The sequence below is a fragment of the Patagioenas fasciata genome, chromosome 3, assembly GCF_037038585.1.
Source record: "Patagioenas fasciata isolate bPatFas1 chromosome 3, bPatFas1.hap1, whole genome shotgun sequence".
Lineage (NCBI taxonomy): Eukaryota > Metazoa > Chordata > Aves > Columbiformes > Columbidae > Patagioenas > Patagioenas fasciata.
Window position 1 is genome coordinate 72,973,795 of NC_092522.1, and position 15,715 is coordinate 72,989,509.

Here is a 15,715-nt window from a genome sequence, read left to right on the forward strand (position 1 = left end):
TCCATTTACTGATTTTTTTTGTTTGTTTTTAAATGTTAACTAGACAACTTTAAAAACTGAAGACTGCCTCAATTTCATCTTTCTAAGAGAGCAGTAGTTACATGACTATCATGTGGAAAAAGATAGACCATCTCCAGCAAATGATCAGGAATATTGGTGGTTTGTTGTTTGGTTTTATATTTTGTTTTCCACACAAGTCCAAGACCCTGTACCTTTCTGCTACTACGCTAAGTGACTCCACTGTTTCACCCGCAGGACTCTACCCACTCGAAAATTGTCCTTGTGAGCAGCAGATATGCTCATTAGCTGGCAGGTTTGGATGCTATTTGCAAAAAAACACTAGTTAGTATATTTCATTACAGATATGTTGTTTGGTGGGACTATTTAGCTTTTAGATCAGTAATAAAGGGAGTAAATAATTTTAGGAAGGTGCTAAGCACGTGTAGCTGCTATTTGTAGGTGGTGCTTCTGATTTTGCAATTCGGAGTAAGTTGCAGCTTCAAGAAACAGCTCTAACAATAGAAGCAGTAATGAGAGGCTGCTAAATCGGTTAAAATTTGTACAAAGTGTCCAAATGAAACTATGGATTTCCTTGAATTTTATTGAAACAATTTCATACAAACGACCTAAATCAGCCTAATTCTGTTTATATCCATCTATTCTGCAGTTAATGAATGCATTCTTGGCCTTGGGAGTGGGAGAGGGAAACAAACAGGAAAAAATACCACACACAAAAAAAAAACCCACACAACCCAATGAATCAATTTAAAAGAAAAAAAAATAAAACCACCAAATGAATGAAAATGCGATTTGCATGAAACAAAATTCTGGTAAACAATTATGTGAACAAAAAGAAAATATGTTTTTCTGTCTTCTACATACAGTCTTCTGTATCTAAGAATCTAGATGGACTTCCAGCAATCACATAACCCAGAAAGGAAATTAAACTGGATGTGACAGAAATTGAAATAAGAGGTCATCATTGACACTTAGCTTAATTTACAGTATGCCAAAAATTGGAGCAGGGGTGAAGGGGAAAGAGTTTTGATGCCACTGCAGCTTTTGCTAATGGAATCCACATTGAAAATCCAGGAAAGACACTAAATAAAGAAATAAATTGAAACTACACTCCAAATCTTACACCTAAAGGGAGTTTCCCCATGTGAAGGCTGAGCTAACTGAGCCATGAGGCTTTTTTCAATGACAGCTATTCATGTCATTACTACAAATTAATTTTTTTTAAAAAGGAAGAAGAGAAGGGGAAAAAAAATGAGGAGTGTTAGCAACTGGTGGGTTTGGGTTTTTTTTTTAGCACTAAAATCATGCCAAGAAGAATTACGATATTAGTTTATCACTTCGGGATACTTCTGAATTAAAAAAAAAAAAGTAAAATAATAGTGTCATATATTTGAAAGGAAAATGAAGTGGTTTTTTATAGTATGACTAAAAGTACTGAAAGATATAATTACTTGCCTCCCTGGGTAATTTTGTTCTACAAAACGAACAGTTTTGCAGTTTCTACTTAAGGTCTCCCTTCTTTTATGTTTTTCTCTTCCTGTTTCATCTCTAACCCTTATTACTCCACAGTATTATTTGTCCCACCCCCAGGTCTAGGAAAGTGTCAATTTTTGATACATTGATCCTTTTCCCTTCCTCTTTTATTGTTTCATTTTTCCCTTGATTTCCTTAACTCACTCTCTCTAGACTTGCACATAATTTCCAGTTCCATTCTCTGATTCTCTGTTTGTTCCTCTCTTCTTTCTCTATAGTTTCTTTTTGTCTTCCTAGAACCCAACTTCCAATCACTTTTCTGCATATTTTGTCACTTCCTTCTTCATGTTTTCTTTTCCTCTTCATGCCCTTCATCTTCCCCATCTGTATAATCACTAGGTAAGATGAAGAAAGGGCAAGATAAAGAAGAAGAATGCCATACCCTATACGAGATCTGGATGCCCCTCCCTTCCTCTGGCACCAGTTAGCAGTGGTAACCAAGTGAGTGTTTTTTTCAAAGAATAGGAGTATTCATCATCCACCTCCTACCTGTGGGGAAAAGAGATGGAAGCCACTGATATCACTCCTTTATTTTACTAGAGAGACAAATCTGCTTTTGTTCCTTCAAGGGGCTAAGAGTATTTGCTTGGAAACCAGAACTCACCATCTCAAATGATGTTCATATTTTCCTGCTTGTAATAACATCAGGACTCCCAGAAATTCCTTCAAACTCTCCTGTATAGAATCCTTGCTTCTACTGTTTCTGAGAAAGGTGAGTTACAGTACATATGAGCAAGATTTTTTTAGCCAAGTGAAATTGTCTAACTCCTTCAGGGTTAATAAAAAAAAGCAGGGGGAGGACGCATGCAAATCCTCATGCTTTTCTGAAACACTATAGTTTTGGGCATTACAACAAAATTAATGATAGAGGTTTCTTGCTAGAGCAATTGTACTAAATATCAGTAACTGATCACTCACAAGACCACTGTGTGGGCACTCTCAACTCCATCTTCCAGCTAAGGACATTCAAATCCATCTCCCCGTGGAGTGACCAATCTCAGCACAGGAGGTTGTTCCAAGCTGCATGGCACTGAGCAGCCTAATTTTTATGAGCTTCCTAAACACCTGCTCAGTCAGAGAGACCCCCTTCTTTAGAGTATGGGAGGAGAGATGTGTGTGTTTTAATTGCCAGTCTGACTTGGCAGGTTAACTGAACCCATTCTCCCTCCTGAGGGCACAGCACCATGAGAATACAGAAATATTCTCATTTAGTTCCCACTTCATCACTGAAATCAATGCAAAACTTTCTACTGACTTGGGGCTTGAATAAGCTGCTGTGTAATTATATCACAGTACTTTATACTGTTATACTTTTATATTCTATACTGTAATTATACAACACAGAATTAATTACACGCAAATGAGTTAGCACATCATTAGTAAGATTTATTATATCAAGTATTCTTCCAAGTAAATTACAATAAATGGTTGTAACGTGGTAAGTATGCAGCATGGCATAGTTTTTTGGAAAGCCTGAATGGAGTGTTAGGGCTTTTGGATTGTCACAATCATCCTTATGCTATCTAGACCAATACCCCAAGTGTCCATTTAGAAGAGCACATGCACAACTAGTTGCCCAGCCAAGACGCACAGACATTTCCGAAACAAGTGTGTTCTCAAGTGCTGCCTTAAAACATTTTTTTTTCTGCACCACGCCTTAAGTTCTCCATATCTGTGCGTATCTGTCTACAAGCCAGTATAATATATTGTACACGCTAGGCTTAATCTTGAGCAGTCTACAGTTTTAGAAATATCAGGGGGAAAAAAAAAAAAACAACAAAAAACCAAACCTTACATTGGTCTCTAATGTTAAGAAATTAAAGTATTTAATCTTCCTACATCTTTCTACTATGCCTTATCGTTTTTCCTCTAATTGCTGCTATCAGACACCAAGTTTTTCAAGGTAGAGATTTATTTTCCATATGCGTTCTGTAAATCATGAGGCACGATTCTGGTACTTAATACAGAGTAACAAGAAGAAGAAAGTACTGTGAACAAAACAGAGAACATACCAGAATGGGATGCCTGTATGGGGGTCCTCTACACACTCCAGCCAACATATATTTGCACCTTGCAAGTCAAGTCAATCATCCATACTGTAAAGGGGCAATAATGTTTTGCCCTGGTAATTTATTTTATCCAGCAAAAACAAGAAGCAATATTTCTTGAAGTTATGGCTAGCAAAAATCCCTAATGTCAGTTCAGAGGAGCTTACCACTTGTGACAACTCATTAGAAATATTAGCTACAAAATATAACCCAGCAAAACCCAATAATATGTGAATTAAGGTAAGGACAGAACACAGAGGTTTAATCCTGCAGACTTAACTGTTTAAATGGGTTCCACTTATAATTACATTTCACACGGTTTCTGACAGGAAGAAAAAAAAAAATCCTCTATTGCTGTTAATACATTTGCCACACAATTTTGGCAGCTTTGATCAGCTTTGTCATTTCAGGCATCCAGTAGTTTTCATATTGATTTGGGCATTAATCAGGACACATTTTTTATTTCAGAATTAGCATACCAAAACTGTTTTGTGAGTTATCATGCTAATATGTTCTATCAAAGACTAAATTAACATTTCACTGCTGTTAACCAGAGGCAATGCTTCATATACAATTCTGATGATGTTGCCGAACTTTTCACAATACCAGCTGCTTAAATTTGAGAGTTCTTAATATCTGCAGACCTAAAGAAATATCTTCTGAAAATAACTTAACAACAAAGCCCCCCACTGTCCAGCACCAGTATTCCCTGAGCTAACGAAGCCCCATACTGTTCCTGAGCTCTATTGTACTTCCAGTAATGAGGTAAAGCACAATGTTCCAAATCCCACTATGCCGTATCCCCTTCCGCCTTCACTTTCCTTTCATTTTTTCAAACTTCTTTTACTCTCAAAGGTACTATGAAAAAGGATAGGAGAGGAGAAGGGAGGAGGGAACTGGTAACCTGCTGTACCTGGACTGCTTTCCTTTCCCCGGAATGAAAGGGAATGACAAAGAAGTAAGACTGGAATTTGCTGCTTTACATTGTCTTCACATGAAAACTGCTGCCCTTTTTCTAAATCAACCGTTCAATGCCAACAGCCAGGCATTGTTGTTTTGCTGGCAAGATTCCTGGATCTCAACCCAAAGGTTTCCTATGACAAGCGTCCCAGTTTCATCCTACCTGTAAATGCACAGATCATGCACACAGCTACGACCTGCCAGGGAACACTCACTGACCGCCATCCAGACAAACTCTCTTGACTTCTGTATGATCTGCATAAAAACATTCAACATGATATCTGAGAAATTGTGCCTGCAGAAGTTTGTATCTTCTACATATGTGAAGAATCTTTTACCAGGAATCTGATAACACTTGGAAGTAGACATCCAAGAATGACTCCTATCAACAATGAGGAGTGCAGCTTAAGTGCTTCATGTAGGCTTATAAAAACTATTATCTAGGTTTAAATTCAGATTTAAAGTTTCATTAAAAATAAAATTTACATGTATTTAGAACAACAGATAGACTCATTTACAGACTTTATCAGACTAACATAACAAGTTATGAATTAAAAATAATTAAATCAAGATAGTGCCAAACCCAATTACCCAGGAACCTGACTTGTTCCTGAAATTCCCTGTCTAGTCTATAACATTTCCATACTCAAGAGTACAAAAAAGACTTTTTCACCATATTTTGCTAATGTCAGACCAGAGGTACCAAACCCGAGTCCTGATACTTTCTCAGTCAATGCTGCGAATAAATACCAACTGCAGCAATAATGACAAAGAACAAGATCTGGAGTGTTCCTCAACTATTATTAGGATTCACTCTGACCTGTACAGCCTGTACAGACCTGAGAAGAACCAGGTTCCCATCAAGCTGCTTTCCCCATATGCAAACTGCCAGTATCCCTGTTAGTGTCCTCCTATAAATGTCAAATGTTTAGCAGTGATTTAATGTTTGAGGGAAGAGGACTTGGATGCCACTGCCAACGCCTGTATCCACAAAGAAAGGTCACAGCTCCTTAGCCAAACACCAGTAATTCAAGGCTATCTGGGTTGCTGCTGTGACTTAATTTTCAAATAGCAACTGGAGTTTATAATCACATATTAACTGTGGGTACTGATAACTAATAGCAGACATAGTTATTCCTACAGAGGAGCTAAGATTACTTCCTCCATCTCCCCTGGCTACTTTCCCAACATGTCATCACAATCTCGGTCAATCTGAGTTGAGCTTCAGCCAACTAATTCATATCTCTGCTGTGCTCTTCTTTGCAAACTGAGGTGTTGTGTCATCCATCATAGGTGGAAGATACAGATTCATACATATAGTCTTTATCAATAGGCTAAAAATAACCAGATCTCATCCTTCCTAATGGTGGGATTCAGTCATTTCAGCTTTTAGGCACCTGAAGTCTAACTTGGTCTCCCTTACCTCCACACAAAGTCAAAAAAGAGCAATAAGCAGATCCAGAAAACAAGTTCAGTTCTTTGACCTATTTTAAACTTATTCTGCTTTCAATGCCTGCTCTCTCTTGATCAAGAAGAGAGCCAAAGTACCTATTCCAAACATGGTTTTTTGACCCCAGAGTTAGGTCCCACACTAACTCCCCAATGATCCCTTTTCTGGTCGAGCAGAAGTGATAACCAAACCAGTGTTCAGCCATATCCACATGTCATGGTTCAACTCCAGCTGGTAACTAAACATCACACAGCTGCTCGCTCATTGCCTGACAGTGGAATGAGGGAAAGGATCCGAAGAAGAGTAAAAGTAAGGAAACTCATGGGTTGAGGTAAACACAGTTCAATAAATAAAGCAAAACCAACACACACAAACCTACTTAGCCATTTGTATAAGTGTCATGCTTTCAAAGCTTCTTCAGCCTAGGAAAGAATCAAACTCCTGTTTCCAGAGGAAGTCTGGTCTTTCATCAAGACACTTAAAAAAATAAAACAAAACATTAATCAGGGATTAATCACAACAATTAATCACAGTTAAACACACAGTTAAAAAACAGTGTGGTGTAAAGCAGGAATATTAAAAAAGGTTGAGTTTTTTGGTTTTGTTTGTTTGGTTTTTTAACCCAGAAAAGCAAATCTCCCAGAGTAGTTAGTCCCTGTAGAGGGAAAACATAGTCTCCAAAGGGCAATTGAGAGCAGGCTGTGAAACACAGGTGAGCTGACTTGCCTGCTAAAGGAGCCTGTTGATTTTAAGTCAGATTTTCTTAAGCTCTCTGCAAGCCTGACCTTTTCTGGGTTTCATTGTCTATGTACCTGTCCCCAAAGAGGGGAAAAGCTACTACTATTTTGATTGATGTCAGCAACTCCTCTCCTAGGGAGTAAGGAAGGGAGAAGCAGATGTAATTATTGTGAACAACTTAGTTCATTTTTCCCCCATCACACGGCAGCTAAGCCACTGCTTGCAATTAGAGGTTGTTAACTGTTCCCTGGCTAGCATAAGCAGTAGTAACCATCAGGTGCAGCTGCTTTGTATTCCATTACACAGGAGAAACTGAGCTGCTACTAGTAATAAATCAGTAGAATTTATTTTTGATTTAACATTTATCCCTTTTTCCTTAGTAGCTAATCGTATTTTGATCCCTTTTAAACGTTCCTATCTTTCATCACTATACTGACTTTGATAACCTGTTGCTGACATACTACAATTTACTTTTGAAAATCCCCTTTTTTCTACAAACCTTCCATCTGTAGAACCTCACTGTTTAAGCAGCTAATATTTAGATGATAATGCTATTCAATCACTGATGCTTGCGGTTTTTGTTTCACCTGTCTTTCTGTGGCAGATCAGCTAGGAGGGGTGTGGGGCATCTTTACAGTACAAACAAGCTGTAATTACTAGTTGTAGATATAAATATGCACCTCCAAACCCTGGAAGAAAGTCAGCCGCTTCAGTCATTAAAGTTATCTAACAATGTAAATAGTTGAAGACCATAACGACAGCTTGTAATAATTTCCCAGCTTGCAGAAATTGGACTAATTCTGGCTACTATCAATTAGCACATCCCAACATTTTGTAAGAATGCGGCTGTCAGTGACCCCACATTCATGTGTCAATATAGAAGCCGTGTGCATCTGAATATCTGTCCCTGACTCTCCTAAACATGATGACATCTTGGGTTGCTAAAGCTCTCAGTTTGGCACTTCACTGAACCACAACCTATAACAATAATAATAACACATCTTTATAACATAGAAATGTTCTTACGATAAATTGAATCTATTTCTAGCTGGAGAATACATGGAACTATATGGTTTAGAAGCCTGATGTCTTTATCCAGTATCCAACACCTAAGCTAAGGAGTCAAAAGTAAGTCAAAATCTCATATTTCATTTATAAAAAGCAATTTTTTTTTTTTTTTTAAGATTTGTTGAAAGTGGAAGAAGTGACTATCAATGAATTGTTTAACAGTGGGACTAGATAAATGGGACTAGATGGTTTCTGCCTCTTCTTTAGGGAATCGTTTAGATGCCTGAGAACTTAGATATGAAAAATCAAACTTTACAACTTTCTTGTGTTTTCTCTCATTTGTCCTTACTCTTCACATTTTTGGTAATTAAGCTTAGAGTTCCTATTTTACTCTTTCCATCAAAAATTCAACTGAAGTGTTTCGGTGAATGTAGACTGTCTCCTTCAAACATTTCTGTCACGCTCTATATATGATGATCAGATGGTCAGATTTGAAAAAGTAACTACCACTTCAGCTGGCCTTCCCCAGTAGCTCACATAATCTAGTGCATTGGTGTGCGTTGTGAGATGTGACATCACCCTAAATGCCAAAAATTTACAAAGAACTACCAGCAAACATGCTACCAAATTTTTCATTTTTAGGGATTACCCTTGGCCGCTTTAACTTGTTCCCATTTCAATTCAAACACGAATTTAGCCACAAAACAGACATGGCAAGTAGGAAAATCACTTTAGTTAACTCCCAAAATCGGGATTTTGGTATTCACTTCTGTCCTGATTTTGTTAAAAAACAAGTTTCTCTTTTAGTGAATTTTGCCTGTCAGCTAAAGCCTTCATATTAGCTGTGTTTTCCTGGAGAACCAGACACATGTTTTAGTAAACCTAGCAATAGAATACAAACTTATTGATAAGCACAGATGGACATCTCGCGAGAGGGGCAACAAGAAACTGGTGACCAAGAAACTGACCAACTGTGTATAACATTCCATTCACGTGAATACTTCATATAAAAGTGGCAGATCACGAGGATCTCGTCCCTTTTCCCTTTTTTTTCCCTTTCCCTTTTTCCTTTCTGCTTATGGCTGACATTACGAGAGGACCTTGCTAGTTATCCCTGCAAACTGAGGCCCAGTGAGAGACTGAATCCAGCTCCGGTTGGCTGCAGAGTCTAATCCAGGACTTTGGGTGCTGGCTCTCCAGTTGCTGAGACTTTCAAGATTGGTTTTGTATATTTTGTATTATTTTCTCTATTCTTATTAGTAGCATTAGTAAAACATCTTTAATTTTTCCAACTCTCTTCTCTCTGTCCTTCTTTCCCTCCCGATCACCTGTCCTGAGTGGGAAGGCAGGAGAGGGAGGGGCAAAAGGAGGAAGTGGGGGGTAGAGGAGGTTAACAATACATCTGCCAGGGTTTTTGTTGTCACCCCACAATCTAAACCCTCAACAACTTCCCATAGCCTCCAGTCTAACATAAAGTGACAAGATCTTACATAAAGACATTTGAGAAGGTTTTGAGCTATTTAAGCCTAGAAAGATCAGCTGCATCTAAATAAGCTGTTTATTAATTGCAATTGGATTTGTTCTTTCCCAGCTGTTCTATAGAAGTCTTTGATTTTTGAATTAGGGATGACTAACAACCTATCTACGATCAATTTAAGTCCTGCCTCTTTCTCCTTCATTCAAAAGAAGCGAGAGTTAGTTTTCTTCCTTTTCTGCCTCACTGTTGTACATTCAGTTCTTTGAAACAAATGGAGTTCTTCAAGAGTGCCAAAGCATTTCAGTCAGTTGACATGATTGTTGCAATAGTTTTGACTGGATTTCAGATAATCTGCCAGACTTAACACTCAAATTACTACATCTTCTAAACCAGTTTTAGAAAACAAGTGACTTAATGTTTGTCCCTTTTATAGGTAACAATTACAGTACAGAAAAGTCTTTCATTTCGGCTTTATTAATTCTTGTCAATAAATATAAAACTAACTGAGAAGAAAATTTAAATTGTTTTCAAATTATTTGAAAATTCAGATCATATCAGAAGTTTTAGAGGAAAGAATGGGCTCACAGAACTGATGAAGTGGTGAATTTAGCACACTAGCTCCTATGTCTAGGAATGTAGATTCATTCCCATCTGGAGATTTGAGTTCAGATCTCTTCATGCAGTATTTTGGGTAGAGAACTTTATTTAAGCCCATGGTATAAACTAGGCAAAGAGTGGGTCTGAGCATCCATCTCTTAGTTGACTCCATTAGTACACAATAACTTGGAGGAGGTAATTCTTACTCCTCCTTGTTGGAGCTATAATACTTGGAGTACTGTCATTAGCCCAAAAGAAAATGCTCCGGGACAGTAGGAAGGACACTTAGAAGCCACCACCCCTAGAGTCTACTTGCTAGTTCTATGGATATTGACATGGTTCCGTTTTTCCTAGGTAATGACTTGGGAACAATCACGACCCTACCTGTCCCTGAGGGTCTTGGGAAAAAGCATACATAGTAACCAAATTTCCTCTAGCATGTAAGGAAACTAAACCTCCATACTTCAGATTCTAGTTTCCAAAAACTTCACATTTTTTGTAAACATAAAGGTGAATTTATATTGAAGTTAAATATTTTATATCACCAAATCAAGAAGTTGACAGAGAATACTTGCCTGTGAAAGCTGCTTATAGTGTGCAGAGGAGAAGAAAATGAAATATTCTTTGCTTTAGACTTGCAATAAAACTCTTCATAACTCTCTAAGGAACTCTGACTCATCAGTTGAAGAATTCTAGTTTGGATTAATGGCATTCACCCAGAACTAACTTTTTCCCTTTTTTTTTTTTTTTTTTTTTTTTTTTTTTTTTTTTTTTGTGAATGAGTGTGTCTGAGGCCATGCTACTTTTTCTTAGGTGCTCACATCCATAACAGAACTCAAAAATGTTACAATTCTGCACTCCTTGGCATTATTGCAAATTCCTAGGAGTGAAATGCTGTTGCTGAAAAGCAGGGCAGATATGATAATGAAACACATTCTTACATTTGCAACTAGCTATTACTCTGTTCTGCCCAAATTACTCATGGTTACTGTTTCATGTTGATGGTACAGGGGAGTAGTAGGGGTCAAAGACAATGCAATGAAAGAAACTAATAAAGCAAGGCACCTCTGGGTCTTCTGGGTCCCTGTGTTACCAGTACTACAGTCAGCTGCACATTCTAAATTTTGTAATAATGTAAATCTGAAACCTCTAACTATGTATGGATGAATCCAGAAGGCTTGTGATAAAACTGAAGAAGTAGCAAGGGAAATTCCCATTGGACATGAGTTCTCCAGAATATTTGTATGTGGGTTGCCAGGGTGTGTGTATTCTCACTAGGCCTTCATTCTCAAAAAAAAAAAAAACATATGGAACATGTAGGAAGGGAACTGTAGTCAGAAACATTTAGAAGAGTTTTAATTTGCTTTGAAGGAAAAGTGTGTCTTCAAAAAGATCTGGAAAATTTAAAATATTATATTACAATGTTGGAATGATGACATTTGTGGCACTGGTGATGTGATTCGATATCAGAGTGACACAACATCAGTACAAGTTATCCTACTATGAAAACAAACACATCAGGAAATTTAAGAGTGTGGAATAATTACTGAGGGAGCAAATTGTCAAAACTAATTAGCAAGGAGACCCTTATTGAGAATAAAGTTATATCCACAACTTCAGCGTATAACGCAGCTGCATGGCAGGTAAGAAAACCGCTCTGCGTGGTTCCACCACTCCCACCTGGCCTGGATGGTAATGCACGGGGGGAGCCCAGTGTGCTGGAACTAAGAAGTATGGGGGGGTGGTGCAGTGTGGAGATATAGCAGCCAGGCTGTGTAAAAGGCAGGTACAGGAACCAGATGGTATAGCTGCAGTCAATTAAAAAACATAAATGTTCAATTCCGTCCCAAATGCTAGTTTTGAGCCAGCAAATGTGTCAAAATTTAACCTGTGGATGAACTTTGCGTATTATAATCTCATTATAATACCAAAAAAAGACCTCCATCTCAAAGGATGCATATCTCCTATGCCCCTTTGAGCAAGTATAGTGAAGTTTTTACCTGAAAAACCAAAGCAAGAGTTTTTACACCAAGCAATAACAAAGGTATGTATGACTAGAGTCATTCAAGCTCCACCTAAACACAGAAAATAGTATAAAATACCTCAATAACTGGGGAACCTTAGGGAAGACAACATCACTGAAAAGTCAAAGAAATGGCATTGTAGACTTCTGGGATCAGTCAACTGGTTGAGCCTATTTTCTTCCCCCAAGAGGACACTTTTGGGTAAGATTTGTACACTTGGTTATACCAAGTGTTTCCCCTGGGACACTTATACTTCAGGCTTGTATCTGTAATCACATTAGTAGCACTATACAGTCATCTTAGAATTTATATGTATTTGGTACCAATACATATTACTTGCAACTAATGTGTATTTTTGCAACTGAAGTGTACTTTAGAACTCAAGTGTGGTTTTGGAGATGGTGTATTTTATCAATGGCAATCTAAAAGAACTTTCACCTGTTGTTTTAATAAACCTCATTATTTGTGGATCTAGTAATGACAATTTCTCATTGGATGCACTCAGATTTATAGTGTATATTATACTATTCGTGAATCTGTGCAAGTATGTAAGTTCAATGGCCATGACTACCCTGCACTATTAGTGAATCCATAATTGTGTGAATTCAATGTAACACGGGACTGACTGTTGAGCATGATCGGACTTATAGTGCCAACTTGAGGTTATCTGATGTAACTGAGCATCACTCAGGGGTTCAGCTCAGCTGCCCCTAGCATCACAGTGAGATACTGAGGACAAGTTGGCACGCAAGGAAGCTGAACTTCTGCTAAATTAACTCTCTTAACACAACAAAAACCTAATCATGTTGTGTGCAGAAAGGGAAACCTGAAGCAATAGATTAAAAAAAAGGGGGGAGTTGGTACTGTATAAGTAAATCTGAGGCCGATTCCCCATCCAGTCAGAATAACATTCCCCACAGGAAGGAAGAAGATAAAAACAAGGTGGGTGCAAATAATATAGGATGAGGTGAGAGTTAAGATCCCCACAGGTAATAAAGCTTTTATGCCATAGATAACTCGTTCTGCTTAAGAGAGAAGTTTCAGCCAGAAAGAGCCAATAAGACCTTTACGCATTAAGACAAATGCTCTGAAAGGACTTCAGGACTTAGAGACCTGTCTGTGTGGCTCAAACCCAAACCCAGTTCACACGCTCTGATTATCCAAATGCTGGCATGTGCCAGATGTACTGTATGGTTGAAAACAACAAGAGGCCACAGATGGACTTGAATGGGAATATTGGTCCTACCTGAACTGTCACCAAAAATAGTGGGAAGATGACCCAGAAGATCAGAATTCAGGTATAAATGTTAAAATTGTGAGAATTCAAAAATCTTTTACAAAAATGCTTGGACTGCATCAGTATTAGTGGATCAGGATCCATTTGACTTTAAGAAAGAGGCAGGAAGCCTGCTGAAGTGAAAAACTAAGACACGGTCTAAAAGTTACATACCAGAGAATAAGTAAAGTATGTTAAGAAACTGTTGGAAGGAAGAGCTAAAGGAAAGGCTACAAGGTGTACACTTTATCTGTTTTAATAATTTATGGAAGCTTAATTGTGGAGTTTCCTAACTCAATAACCAAAGGAGAAATTTATGTAGGACCAGGTAATTGTTGCAGGAACATTTCGAAGCTGAATAACCAAGCCATCAGAAAGTATTTTGAGATGTTCTACAAAGCACTGCAGAAGTAAAAAAGATCTACACACTTGTTTACTACCTATGCAAACTTAATTAAGCTGAATTTAAGAATTTGTACTAAAGTAAACAATTCAGGCCTTTGGCTCAAAATGTACAGCCAAGTTCTTATTACATTTATATCTCCATAGTCTTTTTTTTTTTTTTACTTTCCCTTCAGCCTCCCAGTATGCAGCTTTTAGCTTGATTTTTCATTTGAAAAAGTAAATTCAGGAATTTTACAAATTAAACAAAATCACACACAGTTCTACAAGAATGTCCCTCCTGGACTACTGTTTAGGAAAATTTTCCTGTTCAGGTAAGCATTTTAGAGGAGAGGTTATTATTAAAAAAAAAAAAAAGGGAGAGAGATCAATTAGGAAGCTGTAGGGAAGCTTCACCATATGGTATGCCCAAAGGAGACACTAGCAACACAATAAAACTGCAACTCATCGTGTCATACTGCTGTATTATGCATACCTCATTGCCTCAACTTGTAGCAGAGGTCTGAATCAGAAGACATGAGATATTGCCTATATGGCAGTTCCTGTTCTCTGAGTAGTCCATAGTAAAAATTATTTCTAAGGTGTAAAATGGAGATGTGCAAGATGAATAAAAGCTTTCTTGAGCAAACCAAATGTTGATGTTCTTTGTTGCTGAATGGTTTCCAAGCACAGCAACATGCAGACCACCCAGTGCAGAAAGGTAAAGGTACTCCCCTAGTTTCCAAATTTCTGCCTGAAGACTCAGGTCTCTGATTCAGTAGATGACTGACTATTGCCCTACAATGTAAGGAAAACACAGTCCAAGTGCTTGTAAGGCCTTTGCCCTGCTGTACATGCACACAGATGGTACAAGGCATCTGAGAGTCTGACCTAGAAATCCATCTCTTCTGAGGCCCCTTTAAATCTTTGCTCACTTTCTTTGGAGCCCTGAACGAAAATAAAAGCTTTTAGCTTTTGCTTCTTTTTCAGAAGTCTCCACTACCAACCACTGTCAAAGTTCCACACAGCGAAGTACATGAAAAACCTCTGCTGAAACTCTGTGATTTAAGAAAGAGGCAAAAGAGATAGAAACAAGGAAAGAAGGAAAGAGAAAGAGGACGACAGCTCACTTCCACTGTCTTTGAAAAAGAGGAGCAAGATAGGATTAAAGCATCAGATGAGACAGTTCAGACACAAAGCACAAATGACAGACAGAACAGGTTCATCACACATTAGAGCAGTGGTGTCTGCTGGCTGATTTTTGGCAGCTGCTTCTGTAAGCTCAACTGCTTGCTGCTGCTTTACCAGCCGATGGCTGAGAGCAAAACCCAGCATCCATCACTTGTGTGAAAAGCTCTCTATCGCTCATCAGCAGGGCATCTTGTGCTACAACTCTGCAGGGTGAGGAGTGAGTGCTCTAGTCTGTTTATTCTTGGCTAAATTGCACTATTTTCAGCTATCATTCACAAGATACCTGATAGAAAAAAAGCATGAAGACTTTGCTTCAGCAGTAATGAGGCCTGCAGGTAAGTTCTTAACATAAAGATATGTCTTTTGTTTTTGTTTTTGTGTGTGTGTGTTTCTTCTATTTTATTTTTATCTGCTTTAAAATACCTGAGTTGTCATCACTGAGTTTAGAAACGTTAAAATTACTGTTCTAACTCAAAATGCTACACCATAACTCAAAATGAGATGGAATTAGAAACTTTTAGTATCATTACAAAGTTAAACAATAAGAACATCTTATGCAGCTTCAACTAAACTTACTAAGTAGCTGGTAGTATTACACTTCACTACTGCTAAGTGGAGCTGGAAACAGGATAGGGTGTTGATAGCAATCAGCTACAAATATAAACTTGATCACTAATTGGCCAAAACTTCACAGATAATCAACCTAACTACAGATAATCAAACAAGTGTTACAAATTAAACAAATAAATCCTTTCCTCCCAGTCCCTCCTTTAAAGGCCCTGCTAGCTCTGAAGTGTGAATCCATTCACTGGTCATGTAACAAACCATCCGTTTTTAGAGTCCAGCCTTACTCAAACTGTGGACAGACACGATAAAGCCTTCAGCACAAGCGACTCCTGTCACAGCACATTACTTCCTCAGTTGTACTGGCACAGCTGTCTGAGAGGCTTTGCTGTGAACCAGACCCAGGAACTGATCCAGCTGGAAGTAATCCCATGGATTATTTTTTTTTCT